Genomic DNA, 16,195 nt, shown 5'->3' with positions numbered 1-16,195 from the left:
TCTTGTGACAATTCCCACCAAGCCACACATATTCCCCAGTTGTTGTTGTTGTTGTTTTTTTAAAAAACAAACCACTTTTTTACTTGATTGCCTTGGGTCTCCTTGCTTTCTCATTCTGCCTAGGAGCACAGAACTCTCAAGGTGCCACGCACCTCGAGTCAGATTTCCAAACAGGTGTTGAAACCAAGATGTGATTAAGGGGCAGACATGCCAGCACCACTTGGCACCAAGCCCTTTCCTTCGGCACGAAGGCTGCTCGCTCTTGGGCCCGATCCTTTTCCCTCCTGCTGGGTGATCCCTTTGTGGGAGGAAGGGAGGGAACGGACTCCAGCCAGCTTTCCATTTTCCAAAAGGTGGGCTGGGTGGGGGATGTGCTGGAGAAGGGTTCTTAAGCTCAGCTCCTGCCTGCGGGCTTCTCCCTGGGGCATCCGATGGCCAGGGCAAGAAGGGGATGCCCTACGAGGTAGTGCCCATTGGCCTGATCCAGCAGGCTTTTCCGATGCTCTGATGAGGAACAGCCTGCATCTCCCCAGCCTGCTGCCAGAATAGCTCTCTCCATCTGTCATTTACTAGGACCTGCTCTTGCTGTTGCTACCAAGAAGGCCGCTTGCTCGAGCTCGTTGAGGAGCATGACGGCATTTCCCTTGCATAACAGCACCAGAAGAGCCTGCTCTTCTGTGTTTCCATGAGAATCATAGAACCGTAGAATGGTAGAGTTGGAAGGGACCCCAAGAGTCATCTAGTCCGGCCCCCTGCAATGCAGGAGTCTCCAGGACAGATGACCATCCAACATCTGCTCTCCAAGGAAGGAGAGTGAGCATCAGAAGAGCCTGCTGAAATAGGCCAGTAGTTCACCTGGGTCCTCATCCTGCTCTCACAATGGCTGGACAGTTGCCTGTAGGAAACCAGCAAGCAGGATCTGAGCACAAGAGCCCTCTTCCCTAGCTAGGAGCCCTTGATAGCCCTCTCCCTTGCCCCTGCCCCTCCCTGCAGGCCAAGAGACAACCAGGAGAAGCTGGCACCATTGAAGAAGCTTTCTCCCTTGCTTGGGGGGCATGAAATTGTGCCATGTGCCCCTTTCCAGGTGGGAGTGCCCAGCACATCACTCTCAAGGATGACCAGGGATCCCTGAGGCCCACCATGTCAGTGTGATGTGGTGGTTAGAATGTCAGACTAGGAGTGAACTGGGTTCAAATCCCACCCAGCCTGAAGCTCATTGGGTGCCCCTGGCCCAGTCACTGCCTCTCCGCCTAACCCTACCTCGCAGGGTTGCTATGAGGATCAAATGAGGAGGAGGAGAGCCATCTACACCACTTTGAGCTCCTTGGAGAAAACGGTGGAATATATATGCATTCAATCAATCAATCAATCAATCAATATAATGATATATCTGCAATTAGGCTTTAAGGTGCCGTAAGACTAACTCTGGGAGGCAATTTACACACACATGTTCTCTGCTGCGAATTTCAAAAGCCTTCTAACATCTGCCAGGCAGAAATCTCTTTTAAATTCTGTTTTTGAACCCCTTGTAAAGTCAGAAGTTGAAATCAGGCTCATGGATTACCTTAAAGGGGTAGAGGACAGTTAGGAAACAGCCAGTGTCCAGCTGCCCCTAGAATACCAGGACTCAGATCCATTGCCCAAATACAATGATTTCCCCAAGCTCTCTGTGGCCTCACCTCTGATCCAAGGTCCACAATTCCTCCACCAACCTTCACTGTGAAGCTGCACTTAGTGGGTTAAAGGGTTTCCAGCCATTTCTACATCCAGCAAAAAAACCGAGTGCTCTTGCAATCCTAGTCTTGAAAGTTGCCCAGACCAGGCAGGAAGTCCAGTATGACAACCCTGACTTCTCCAGGAGAGGCCACCCAGTTCCCAGGCAGCCTGAGGCACAGCAATGCAGCTGGCACCAGGAGGAAGTTCTCCCTCAGCTTTCATCTAAATCCTCTTTCTTGCCATTTGAGCCCAGCAGACTTCGGGTCCAACCCTCTGGGAGATCTCAGGGCAGCTGTGAAACTTGCTCTCAGTCTCCATCCCACACAAAGACAGGTGGATGCCGTGCAGAAAGGAGGTTGTGGCATTCGCTTCCCATTCCCCCAAAGAGAAGCCAGGAAGAGTGACTCAGACCTGTGGGGAGGGACCCACGGCAGCCACAGCCCACCTGCCAGGTTGATGTCATCTGCGGAGTCTTGCATTGCAAAGGAGAAGCTCATGACTGTTCCAGGAAAGGCAACCTCACAGGCACTGATGGACAAAATGGCTCCTGAGAGCCAGAGTGAGGCCCCACCTCACGAAGGCCAGCGCCTGACACAGCAGGGAAGGCAGGCGGAAAGGGCAGCTTGTGGGTCCTGGGTGGTGCCCAGAACTGGACACAATATTCCAGGTGTGGTCTGATCAAGGGAGGGTACCATGACTTGGTCTGGACACTGGACTTCTCTTGATGCAGCCTAGAATAGCATTCGCTTTCTTCTGCTGCTGCATCACACTGTGAGCTCAGGTGAGGCTTGTGGTCCACCAAGACCCACAGACCTTTTCTACATGTACTGCTGGTAAGCCATGTTAAGGAAAATTCTGGGTTGAGAGGATACTCAACAGCCCAGCTCGTCGGGCAGAGCCTGTGGGTCTATAGGGTCAGAAAGGAAGGAAGTTCCAGCCAAATATAGGAGCAAAACAGCAGTCAGTAGACCACCATCTTTATTGTTGCGCAACAGCTCCCCCTAGGAGTAAGAACCCCAAGCATGGGGTGACATCCTCTTCTAAACCTTCCCTCTTTCCCCCAGAATACACTTTGAGCAGCATCATTGACACATCGCCTCTACATCACTAGCATGTCACAAATGGGGAGGGGTCTACAAGGGTTACAGAAGTTCAACATTAGGTCATGTTCTCAGACACCTTTTCCAACACCTCTCAAGTATCTCCGAAAGAACAATAAAACTCTTTACATCTCCTTGCCCTCAGGACTTATCTAGAGGTGGGCTTTCAGAACACCTGACTTGCTCAGCTGCCTCTGTAGATGTCCATGTTGCCCCCCTGGGCACTCCCTGGGGTGTATGTGCTCTCACTCTTGGGGAATTATGGCGGGATGCCCTCTTCCTGCTGCCCACATGACTTCCTGCTTCTTGGTTCATGGAGGAAGGTGGAGCCCAAATTCACCTTTCTTTAAGGCTTAAAATGGCGTTGGGATGAGGAGTGTTGGTTAAAGAATGGATTTTCTACAAATTTATAAAGCTAGGTATCTTCCCTGAGCTGTCAAGTCAAAAGGATACATTCAGGCATAATATTTGTAACATTGTAACAACTTTAAAGATGGGGGGGGCACGTCATTTCCATAACAGCCAAGTATCTTCTATGTGCACAACTGGTTCTTCCTGCTTGAGTGTAAAAACTTGCATTTCTCCCTACTGAAATCCACTTTGTTAGTTTTGGCCCAGTTCTCCATGACATGCAGCTTTTTATAAACATCTATCATGCTGCCTCTCACTTGCCTTTTCTCTAAAACTAAAGAGTCCCCAATGCTAGGAGAGGGTGTTACGAACCACCCCAGCTGGCTATTGGAGCCATGAGACAAACAGGTTGCAGGATGGCAGCAGCCAAACACCCACCGAGGCCACAACTCTGGGGCTCAAGATTAGAGACTTCGCCACCAGCTTCCAAGAGCAAGCCCACATCCCTAGGGCCACCCACCTGAACTCCTCTCTGCTTCCCTGATCTCCTCCATGCATTGCCAAGAGAGGACCATCTCAGGATGGCCAGAGGAAGCTGCAACAAGCATTCATCTCCTGCTGCAAGCCCCAGTGGGAAGTGGCCTTTCGTGGGGGCCCCCAATTCCATCTTCCTGCGACCTGATATTTATCAGAACGAAATCCTGGTGCTCTTCTTCCTCACCAGCACAAAACTCCGGCCAGTGACCAGGAAACAGATTGGAGAGGCAGAAAGTTGCAAGGCAGCAGACTCTCCTTCATTGGAGGTTGCTGAACAAAGGTTGGCTGGACTAGATGACCCTTGGAGTACCTTCCAAATTCACAGATTCTCTGTGGAACAGCATCTGAACTTACAATTTCATATTCAAGGTAAGCAGTGAAGGAAGAAAGCTGAGGCTGAGCAGGCAGCCGAATGTGGAGGATGCAGCGGTGGGTCTTGATCCGCCGGGATAAAAAATAAAAATCCCATTCTCGGGCCTAACTCAAGGGTTACAAAATAGTCTATAAATATGGGGAATAAATCCCATTTAAATGGACCTAAGAAGAGCCTGCTGGATCCTGGCAATGGCTCACCTACTCCAGCATCCTGATCTCCCAGGGGCCAAGCAGATGGCATTATGGAAACCCACCAGGAGGATTCAAGCCCAAGAGCCACCTTCCCTCTTGCAGCTTCCAGCGGTGGGTAATCAGAAGCATTTACTGCCCCCACCATGAAAACAGAGCAGAGCCATCAGTACCCCTCTCCTCCTCCTCCTCCTCCTCCTCCTCCTTCTCCATGAATTGGTCTGATCCTCTTTTAAAGGCATCTCGGTTGGTGACCATCACTGCCTCCTTTGGGAGTAAGCTCCATAGTTTAACTCTGCTACATGAATAAGTCATTTCTTGATAGATTTGTCCGGAATCTTCCAGCTTCCTGGGATGTCCTTGAGTTTCAGTGTTATGCGAGAGGAAGTCCATGCTGTGCACAATTTTACAAACCTCTATCCTCTTACTTGCCTTTTCTCTGTTTAAGATTAAGTCCCAAACTCTGCAGCCTTTCTCCGCCCCCATGATCATTCTGGCGGCCCTTCTCTGGACCTTTCCCAACTCTACAATCTCCTCTTTGAGGTGAGGAACCAGAACTGGACACAGCATCCCAGATCTGGTTGCACCATAGATTTGCAGAACAGCATTCTGATATCGACAGATTTATTTCCAATTCCTTTCCTAGTGATCCCTGGCATGGAATTTGCCCTTTTCGTAGCTGGGTTGACATGCTGCTGGATTTCCTGTCACTCCGACAATCCTTGGTTTCTCCTCCTGGCCTGCCTGGACTTGGGAGAGCGAGACCACAAGATTTGGGTTCAGGTGACCTTTCTCAGGTGAGAGGGGAAGGAGGAGAATTGGGGTGTGAGCAAAGCAGCCAAGTCCTCCTCTCTGGAGGTTTGCATCGTGTGGGGGCTGTTAAGGTGCAACCCAGACTCTCTCCAACATCCTTTTATAACCACAGCTGGCATGAAGAATTAGGAGTCAGCGGAACACTGAGCCGACCATCCAGCAAGACAATTCAAAGCACAATTTAACTACGGTTCAGGGGTTCCCAAAACCTTTGGGGGCCCCACCCCCTTGGTTCCACAAACTCCTCCTCTACTGCACCCTACAAAAAGCATTATTCATAATAGCAGTTTGCACGACACACTAAGGAAGGCAATAACACGACAAAACTCAAAACAGTAACCAATTAATGCAACAAAATGGATGAACTTGATCTGTCAGATTTTCAAAGTCTGGTGGCCATTTACACCCCAAGCTTCCCCCTGCTGCCCCCTTGCCTCTCAGTGCCCCCCACTCATGTCCCATCACCCACTTTGGAAGCGACAGCTCTAGAACAAGCCATGCGCCTCACGAGGTCAGTGGGAGGACTGCAGCATGCGCAGCAAGGATGAGCATGTTTGCTGACAAATCCTGCTGAATCCGGCATGACCACAAATGCACAGACAGACACATCCCTGCTTGACTGCAGAACCAGGGGGAGGCCCCCCAGAAATCACAGGAGAATCACAGATAACACTGGCGATTATGCCTGCCTAGATATTATTCTGACGGATAAGAGGAGCCACCCAAGATGGATAATCCCTTCCTTCGCTCTCACAGCACAAAAGTATCAAAAAACGGAATTACGATGTGTTTAATAATAATAATAATGCTGCACCCAAACAAAAAGAAATAAGCAGAAATATCTTTTTCTATTTCCCCTTTCAGCTATTAAGAGTGTATTGGTAAAATACACCCTGGAAAGTAATTCAGCAATGCACAATGACTGCTGCAACAGTAGTGGTGGGGGGTGGGGGGCGCAATTCTGCAGATTTGCCATTTCACACAATATTTGCAGTTAAGAGATGAGATTCTCCCCATTTCACGGGCTTTAGATTTACTAAGGAAACAGATGATATTGTAAACAATCCATTTTCCCGAGGAGGATAAACTCAGAAAAGAGGCTTCGGAGAATGCCGGCACCAGAGATATTTCCATTCATTTCTTGATCTGTGGAGCCCCCACGGTGCTGCCCTTACAGCATCAAGGAACATTTCTTTTCAGCCGACAGGGCTCCTCTGGGCCCCCATCTACCCACTGCTGCCCCCCCCAGATGCCCTGCAAAACATAGGCCAAGGGAGGAAAGTGTCAGCAGCGGAGGAATGTGCATGCACTGGATGAAGAAACCGCTTGTGGCCCTCCCCTCTGCCCTTCTCTGTACTGCCAGTCATTGGGGATGCCAGTGGGGGGCTGGGGTCCAGCAACATCAGCCCCCCACTGGCCACTCTGCTGGGGGGGCTGACAAGGAGACCAGAAACCCATGCAGTGCCCTGGGGTCCCCACCTCTTGAGCTAGACCAGGGGTCAGCAAACTTTTTCAGCAGGGGGCAGGTCCACTGTCCCTCAGACTTTGTGGGGACCGGACTATATTTTGGAAAAAGAACAAATTCCTATGCCCCACAAATAACCCAGAGATGCATTTTAAATAAAAGGACACATTCTACTCATGTAAAAACACGCTGATTCCCGGACCGTCCGTGGGCCGGATTAAGAAGGCGATTGGGCCAGATCCAGCCCCCAGGCCTTAGTTTGCCTACCCATGATCTAGACTGTTGTGCGATTCAGGCAGCCAGGAAGTGCAAAAGAACACAAGAACAGCCTGCTGGATCCAGCCATCTAGTCTAGCGTGCCTCCTGTTCTCAGTGAATTCAGGATTAGGCCTGGTTGGCACCATCGTTCATTGCTCTCGTCCAGGCACCAAGTGAATTTGGGGTGTGAGTGGCTCTTAGTGGAAGTTGTGGTGTCTGAGCTGCATGCCTAGAGGTTCAGAACATGAGAAGAGCCAGGGTGGAGCAGACCGGGGTCCAACTAGCCAAGCATCCTGTTCTCACAAGGGCCAACCAGACGCCCATTATGGGAAACCCGCAAGCAGGATCCAAGCCCAAGAGCTCCTCTCTCCTCTCCTGGGGTTTCCAGCAACTGGCATTTGAATGAATGAAATGCATTATGGTCCCAGACCAGATTCACAAACCGTACTAAGCAAACATAAAACACAATAGAATTAAGTCTGAATTAACAATCGACTATGACAATAAACAATATGAATATGACAGCCATTAGAAATGTGGTTTAGGTCTTAGTCTCTAAAATATTATCTAGAGTTTGCACCTGAGACCTTAGTCTTTGTAATAGCACAGCTTGTTCCCTGAGTTTTATGGCAGCCATGCAAAATTCCCCCCCCCCCCCTTAGCGTGATATCTGGATCCTTATCCTCTAGCAGGGATTTTAAGCACTGAGGTTCAGACCCACTTGGAATTTTCTGTATAACAAGGGTGATAAAGACTGAGCATATATCCTCATAAAAATGACATCGTAGCAAGACATGAGAGACGGTTTCCACCTCTGTCAGGCCTCAGGGGCAGACTCGTTCCACATACCGTTTACCCACAGATCTGCCCTGCCAGAAGGCAGATGGCAGCACGTTGAATCTAGCAAGGGTGAACGACCGTCTATATTTAGATATTTGTAATTTTGACAGCTAAATTGCTGGGGTAAAACCGTCTTTGACTGCTGGGTGCTTATTCATCTCACTCACATGACACTGAAATTCTAGGTCCCAAATTCGTTGGTGAATTGAGCAACTGGTATTTGGCAGCCTTGTTGCCTCTTGGATCACTTCGGTGTCCCCTTCCTGAAACTTTTCCAACTCTACAGTGTCCTTTTTGAGAGGAGGCAACCAGAACAGCACAGCATTCCAAAGCCAGTCACACCACCGATTTGTATAATGGCCCTATATTGGATTTTGCCACTGGTTATTAGATTTCACATGGTTGATTTTTGTGGTTTTTACAGTTTACACTGTATTGGCATATTTATGGATTGCAACCTGCCCTGAGATCATTTGATACAGGGCAGGTTAGAAATGCAGTAGCAGCAGCTGACGTTATTAATAAATATAAGCTGCATTTTTTGCGCTCAGGTACCTCAAGGTGATTTCTTTCAGAGCAAACACAACGGACACGCTGAAATCAGATAAAAACAGCAAAGAACAAAAACTAAAATCTTCTTCCAGCAAGACATTTAAAGGGGGCAAGTCTTCCCTGCCCCCATGTGAAGAATGAGCCCCATGAAGCCACAGAGAAGGATGAGGAGGATTAAACAAAGGGGGTGGAGACCCCCTTGAATGAGCAGCAAGGGAAGGAGCAACACATGGCAGAGGTGAATTGGGGAGAGGCCCAGGGACATGGGTAGGGGAGCCCTCACAGGGACAGGGCACACAATTGTGGCATGCCGTCCTGTTGGGAAGACTGCCACCCCCAGGTTAGAGGGCAAAGAGGCTCAGGCCAGGAAGGCAGCTTTGCTGAAAAAGATGGAGCTCACTTCTGCAGGAGGCAGCGACCGTCACCAACCTGAATGGCTTTTTAAAAGAATTGTGCAAATTCATGGAGGACAAAGCTCTCCATGGCTCCTGGCCACAAGGACTCTGCTCTGCCTCCACAACCAGAGGCAGAGATGCTTCCAGTTGCTGGAAACCCCAGGAGGGGTGCTCAGATCCTGCTTGTTGGTTTCCCATTTAGGCCATCTGTTTGGCCACTGTGAGAAGAGGAGGCTGGACTAGATGGGCCTGATCCAGAAAGCTCTTCTGATGTTCTTCAATCTGGTACCTGCTTTCACATGAGTCACTAAGGAGCACTGGCGGAGGAACAGAGGTGCGGGGGGAGCGCACGATCCTGGTGGGGTACCATCATGGCTCCCCCCCTCCCGTGCTGGGCGCCACACCCCCAGGATGTGCGCCACGCCCCTGAGGGTGGCCCACCACACCCCCCGGATGCGTGCCAGCCATGCCCCCGCCTGCTCTGTGCCCGCCCCCCGCGGGAGCTTGAAGCTCCGCCACTGCTAGGGAGGTGGAGGGGAGCTACTCGAGTTAGACAGATAATCTCTGTGAGGTTTATTGGCATAGGAAGAACATAATAAAGGTGGAGAGAAGGAAGGGACCATGGTGGGCTCAAGCCGATTGTTCTGTTCCATTACAAAATATCAATTGGCTGGAAGGATCCTTCTCCCTCAGGCCAGCAGCCTGGCCCTCCAAACCAAAGACGACCTTGGAATCTACAGGGATTTCTGGTTGGTCAACAGGGGGAACGGGATGATGGGCCAGGGAGGCCATTGGCCTGATCCGGCTCCTTACCAAGATGTGTCTTTCTCCTCAAGCCAGAGGAATGCAGAGAGGGAAGGGGCTCAGGGCCCAGAGTGAGGAGGGGGTAGGAGGCCCAGGAGAGAGGGAGGCTGGAGCCAAAGAGGGAAGCATGGGCACAACGCAAGGGAAGGGACCTGTTCCCCTGCAACACTGAGTGGCAGGGGAGGGTCTGGGGGACCCACCACGGGGCATCTGCCTTGCCACACCAACCCTGCCTGGTACCCGGATCAGAGATTCTCTAGCTAAGATCCCTGCACTGGACGCGGTTGGAACAGATGACCCTTGGGATCCCGTCCAGCTCTCTGATTCTGTGGCTGTTTTGAATATGCATCATTTGGAAGTGCATCATTCTGTATTTGTATCATTGTGTTTCTACGTATTTGCTTCTAACGCCTTGTGAATTTACTGTATGGTTTTGTGTTTTTATATTGTTGCAAACTGCTGTGATATATTTTTATGAAATAGTGATATATAAGTGTGTGTGTGTGTGTGTGTGAAGAATGTATCTGTTTGGTCCTGGGAGTTGCCCTGGGAGTCTTTTGGCGGAAAGGCAGCATTTAAATAAACAGTAGCGTAGCCTAACAAACCATAGCTTCGCATGGACCCACAAAGCCATGGCCTCTGGAGAGGAGATGGCGACTGTCTCCTTCCTCCTCAGGTTCTGTTGCACCACTGGGAGCTAAGCCATGGTTTGCTTTCGTGTCACCTGCTTTTGGTTTGTCTGGAGTCTGTCAACCCACAAGCCCAGATTCAGAGGACAAGTTCTGCCAAACCATGACTTAGCTCTCAGCTGCAAAGTGGGCACATTCTCCTCTCTGAGAGACCACCCCTGCATGCCCACATGAAGCCATGGTTGGGCTTAGCATGACAAACTGGGTTGGCATCTCTTGACTGTTTATGTGGTGCAGGAAGCTGAGGCAGGAGCCTCAACGTCTAATGCTCATGCTTTGGGGAGCACCAGCGGATCTGTAGCAGCCCTAATTCTTCCGCAAAAGGGTCCTTTTGATCCGAGAACAAATACCTTGTACTGCTGCAGTCCAGAGACATCCATCAACAACCAGGATAACAAATTGAAACAAGCACCTGCTCTCGTGTAGCTTCTCCCTTATTTATGCTTCAAGATCTGCTCCTCTCCCATAAATGGAAAAGAAAACCAGTGAGGAGGAGGAGGCCAGGGATTTTGCCAGGCCGAACTGAGCTCTCTGGGTTGTCTGGGAGGCTCAGCAGGACAACCCCGTGACCCAGGACTGCTCTGTGACCTCCTCTCTGGCTGGAATGTTTGCTGAGATTCCTGCAGTGCATAGACTAGACAAACCAACTCTACAATTCTATGAACCTCTTATCTCCTCCAGCTCTCCCATGCCAACTCCCACAGGTATGATCCTTGCAGGTGTGTCTGCTTTCAAGCCCCTTGGGGGTGAGAGGACATCAGCACCCCAGACTTTGGTATATCCATGCCTTGGGAACTTTGCACTGTCCAGGACAGACCACCACCTCTCGTCTGTGAAACATTTCAGGCAGTGGGCAGGACCAGAGAAGTGGGGGCATTGGGACACCCCCACAGCCCAAGGGTGCTCTTTAACTCATTTGATCCTTCCAGTTCTCCACAGAGCCTTTGCTCAAATCCTCATCAGCCAAACAGAAATCCAAAATGGCAGCTTCCATAGCCCCCCCCCCCGGAACTCAGCCTTGTAGGGCCACCAAAATGCCCAAGAGCCTTGGGCCGTCTTCCCCTCCAAGCCACAAACAAGGACTCCACCAGTTGAAAAGGGAAATGCTCCAGTATTTGAAGGGGGCTTCTTTCGAGCTCTGATCTTCAGCCGGTGGGGCAAGAACCACTAGCAGGTCATGGACTGATCAAACAGGAGCACGGCCACCAGGGAAATAGATGGGAAAGGTTAAGAAATGGGTCCCCCAATGCATGTTGGGGGGCACTGGGTTTTTTGAAGCCAAGGCTGGACAGACATCTGTCACGGATGCTTTAGTTGTGATTCCTGAATTGCAAGGGGTTGGACTAGATGACTCTGATTCTATGCAAAGTGCATCCTGGGTCTGAAAAGGCTGAAGGCTGGAGCTTTAGAAGCCGCTTCCAAGCGTGATGTTGGAACTGGCTAGTCCACAAAACTGGCAAGATCCACGCTGGCAGGAACCAAGGTCTGATGTCTCTCCCTCGCTCTGTCCAATTGTGTGTCAAAACCTCGCACACGTGACCCATAGAGGGGAGAGGCTCAGAAGCATTTCGTCTCCCTTGAAATCGGCCTCGGGTGCCCAGAGCACAGCCCCCTTTCCACTCATTCTCTCCCTCTCTCACACACAGGCGCACCTCTGGGGCCAAATCCTGCCCCTCGCCTCCCCCACCCGCCCACCGCATGTGGTGCTTCTACAACCGCTGCACCTTTTGAACAGACGCACGCGGAGCTGCGAGGCCGGCACAATCCTGCAAGGCTTGTTGTTTTGTTCTGGACTAGCATCTATTTCAGGCTCAAGGGCACGGGAGACACCGAGAGGAGAAAGCAGCCGCTGCTACGAAGGCAGCCTTTGGTCCTGCTGGGCTGAATCGCTCCTCTGACAACTGCTGCCTGCCTGCCTCCTCCCCTCAGCTTCAGGTGGTGATGGTCACATGTGGGTATTCACATGTGGGCCTGAGCACCCCCCCCCCACCCACAAGTGCCCTGAGCTCTTTGGCAGTTGGCCCTCCATAGGCAGCCAAGCACTCTCCAGGCAAATTCCCCTGGAAAGGACTGAACCATGTCCCTATTTCAATTTCTTCTGGCGAGGTGGGGGCAGGGAAGACCTCCTTGCCAGGCCTTGTCCCCCTGCCCTATCTGGATCAGCAAAAGCTGCTCACACCTGCTCCAAATGACACGCCGGCAAGCGCCATGGCTTCTCCACAAGGGGCCAGCTCTCCTTGCCAGCAGACCTCGCCTACTTAGCTGGGGCTCGGCTCAGCCTGCTAAAGACAAAGCTAGTCTAACGATTTTCCCAAGCAGAATGTTTGCTCTGATAGCATCCCCAAAGATTTTCCTATAAAACCAGCCCTGTTATCAAGCCCTCGAGCAGAAGGAGTATCGATCCCCTGGGGGAGGAGGAGGGCAAGCAATTGCAGCCCAGACTTGCCCACATCCAGCTCTCCTTGCCCAGAAGGAGAAGAAAGGCTGGACTCCCCCTTGAAGGTTTCCTTGGTCAGGAGGAAGGATGGGGCTTTGGGGGACTCCTCCTCCACAACCGCCTTGGGGCTCCTTGGGCAAGTGGGGGTTGGTGGGGGCTGGAATGGGGCTGCCAGCCTTGTGGTCAATGTCCTCCCTCTGCTGCCAGAGGCAGGAAACTCTGGAGGCTGCCTTCTCCTGAGTCAGACCACTGGGCCCATCTACCTTGGTCTTGTCTACCTTGGCTGCCAGTGATGGCTCTCCAGGGGTTCAGGCCAGGGACATTCCCACTCCCAGCTGGAAACACTTGGGACTGAACCTTCGGCTTTCCAGGCAGATGCTCCACCACGGGGACCCTCAGGAGGCCCCCAAATGAGACCACATCCTGGGGAGCACCAGTGGAGAGAGAGTGCTGCTGCTGCTGCTGCTGCTGCTGCTGCTGCTGAGGTTGCTCTCAGGTCCTGCTTGCAGGTGGGGAGACTAGGATGCCCAACTAGTCAGGGCTCCACTTTGGTCTGATCCAGCAGCCAGGCTCTTCCAATACACTGTTTTGGCAAGTAGCAAAGCCTTCATGCCTTAGGCCTTAAAATGAAGCAGCCATCCTCATGCGTTATCAGAGCAACTCTTGCAACAGACCTGTAAGGGGCCACCTTTCCTATCCAAATCGCAGCTGGGGGCCAAGGAAATACAGGCTTCCTAAGGCCACCTCATACAGCCAAGGTGACATTTGGACAGAGAACTGGCCTGTCTTCCACCTTCCAACCAGTCGCTACTCAGGGAGTTGCTTATGTGGGATCCAGGCCAACAGGCCATGGAGCTCTGTAGCATCTACACTGCCTGGCAGCAGACTCTCCAGGGGTCCAGGGTCTCCCTCAGCCCCGACTTGGAACCTTTTCCAGGAAAAGTAGGCACTTGTCCCTTGAGCTCTGGCCTTTCCCCTGAGAATGTTCCCCTCCACCAATCTGTGCATCTGTCCTCTGGTGCAAATAAAAGGGGCAAAGAGAAAGTGGAACTGGGTCTGAGTGTGGGCAGAACTGGGTCTGAGTGTGGGCAGGATGAGCTCCATGGCTCAGAGAAGAGTCTCAACTGGGACAGGCCAGGAGCCTCCTCTGGCCAAGTGCATATCCCCAGGCCAGGAAGAAACTGGCTGGAACAATGTCCAGAGATACTGAGTACCCTTCCTCCACATGGGGGGGCTCCTTGCCCTCCATCCCCCCAACTTGCTCCAGAGCTCTGCAAAGACCTCAGACCTGCTCTCAGGGCCTGGAGGGAGAAGGAAGCTCCCATCAGCTCACCATTAAGGGTGCCCCCTGCCCCATTCACCAGCAGCCAGGATGAAGAGACCCGGGCCCTACAAGCACAATTGACAAGGGCCTTACAGAAGGATGCCCCTCTCCACCCCCACCCCCAAAAGGGGGACAAGTTGCAGCAGCAGTTTAGGTTCCCAACGCCAAAGAAACAGGAGGGCAACTTAACAGCTGGAAACCTCTTTCCTCAGAGACGCGCCCCCTCCCCCCTGCCCCTCCTCCAGGGAGCCTGCCATTTCCATGCCCATCGACGGGGGGGGAGGGATACAGCCCCCACCATTGCCTGGGCTCTGTCCACATCCTCCTCCTCCCACCCCACCCCCCAAAAAACCTGCCATTCTCCCCGCCCCCCTCCCGCTTCGGGGCTCCAGCATCACGCCTTTCCAGGAGGCGCCCCACACCTTCGGAGAGCACCAGCAGGAGGGGGGCAGGAGCGGGGAGATCCAAAGCGCGGGGGGAGGGGCACCCCGAAGACCCTCTCGCCTAGAAACCAGCAGGGACACTCCCCCCCCCCCGCGCGCTGCTGCGGAGGAAAAAAATCTGCGCAGGCAAGAAGCGGAGCGAGTCCCCCGAGGGGTCCAGGCTTTTGGGGGGGAGCCTAGATTCGGCGGCACGAACGGTGCTCCCCCCACCCCGCAGAAATCCCACCCACTCGGCGCCAGGCCCTTGGTTCTACGTGCGGGGAATCGGGGGCTGTCGGCTGACTCCTTCCCCCCGGTGCGGGGGGGGGGGGTGCCGCTCCCGCATCCAGACCCTTCAAAACCGACCCTGGAGCTCCCCCAACCTGCCAGAGCCGCAGCGGCAGGCAAGCGGAGAAGCGAGTTCCGGAGCCCCGAAAACGGGGGAGGATTTGGCAGGTGGGGGGAGGGAGGGAGTGCTTTGCAGGAACCTCCATTCTGTCCCTGAACAGGACGGGGAGGGCGGGGGCGTCCTTCTGTTATAGAACCGGGAAGAAATGAGGAGGGGCAGCGCTCACCCCCTCGTCGCGCAGGAAAACCGGGAGAAGGGCGCAGCAGCCACACCTGGCCGTGCCCAGCGGGACCTTCCCCTCCCTTCCCCCTCCCTCCGACGGGGAGGGCGCGAGGAAACAGGCCCCCCGTTGGGAAGAGGTAGCTCGCCCCCTCCCCTCCCCCCGTCTCCCAACCCCCTCCCCGCGCGGGGGCTGCAATGCAGAGAGCGCGAGCCGAGGCGCTTACCTGCTGCCTCCCGGGGAATCCGACCGGCCGCCCGGGGCGCTCCGTCTCCGGCGGCCGCCTTCCTCCTCCTGCTGCTGCTGCTGCTGCTGCTGCTGGCCGCCTTCCTCGTCGTCCGCCCGCTCCCTGCTCCGGTGCGCCGCTCACCAGGCGCCGCGGCAGGCGCCGCATCCTAGAGGCGAGAGGCGGCGGCGGCCCCGGGCGGCGGCGGCGGCGGCACAAGAGCGGCTGCGCTCGGGGCCGGAGCGCCCGGCTCGGCGGGCGCGCTCAAGCCGCCGAGCTCGCCCCATGGGAAGCGCGCGGGCGGCGGGAAGCGGCTCCACCGGCCCGGGGGTGACCTTGCCCGGCCCCGACGCCCTGCGCGCCGCCTCGCCCGCCGCTCCCGCGATGCGCAAAGATCCCTCCGGGCGCGCCGCGCCCTCGCTGGCCCCGGGCCCCTCCGCCCCAGCGCCGCCGCCGCCGCCCCGGCCGCCGATCACATCCCCGCCGCCGTCGTAGCCGCCGCCAGGCACGAAGGAAAGAGCGCGAGCGAGAGGAGCGGGCGCGCCGGAGCCTCGGCCGGGCGCCGTTCAGTGGCGGCGGCGCGGGGACAGTGGCAGCCGAGCGCCGCCCGCCTGGGCTCCTCCGAGCGCGCCGAACCGAGCCTCTCCTTCGCCGCCGCCGCCGCCCGCCGCGGCCAGCTCCATCCCCGGCGCCGCACCACCAGAAGCCCCGGAACGAGGCGGCTGCCGCCCGGCCGAACCCCGCTCGCCTCGCTGCCGCATGAAGCCTTGTGGCGGCGGCGGCGGCGGCGGCGTCTCCTCCGCAGTCCGAAGCGCGCCCGAGTGGCGGAGACGGGAAGCGTCCGGCGGCGCGGAGGGGCGGGCAAGCGGGCGGGCGGGGAGGGGGCGGCGCCGGCGCAGGAGCTGCGAGGCGGCGCCCGCCTAGCCCGGCCTCCAATAAAGGCGCCCGCCGCCCAGACGCCCCTCCACTCGGCGGCGGCCGGGGCTGAGCCGGGACGCACCGCCGAGGCCGTCGGGGAGGGGGCTGCCCTGCCTGCGCCCCCCACCCCCGGTCTCTTCCTCCGGGCGGTGCCCGCCTGTTCTGCCGCGACCACCGCTTCTTTTCTCCTCCCCGCCTCCACCAACAAAGAGACG

The 16,195-nt window shown here is 54.7% G+C and overlaps 1 protein-coding gene across 3 annotated transcripts in view; it reads right to left on the bottom strand.

Moving 5' to 3' along the window:
* Nucleotides 1–15,250, bottom strand: part of LRFN5 (leucine rich repeat and fibronectin type III domain containing 5) — a 77,663-nt gene extending 62,413 nt beyond the window's left edge. For all 3 annotated transcript variants that reach the window (XM_081910518.1, XM_081910517.1, XM_081910516.1), the window contains exon 1: nucleotides 15,063–15,250. The gene's annotated coding sequence lies outside the window, so the exon portion shown is untranslated. The remainder of the gene's footprint in view (nucleotides 1–15,062) is intronic.
* Between the last annotated feature and the right edge of the window lie 945 nt (nucleotides 15,251–16,195).

The sequence above is a fragment of the Podarcis melisellensis genome (assembly GCF_964234715.1).
Source record: "Podarcis melisellensis genome assembly, chromosome: 1".
NCBI classification, from domain to species: Eukaryota; Metazoa; Chordata; class Lepidosauria; order Squamata; family Lacertidae; genus Podarcis; species Podarcis melisellensis.
The sequence above is the reverse complement of the archived record's forward strand: the minus strand, read 5'-3'. Positions and strand labels throughout refer to the sequence as shown.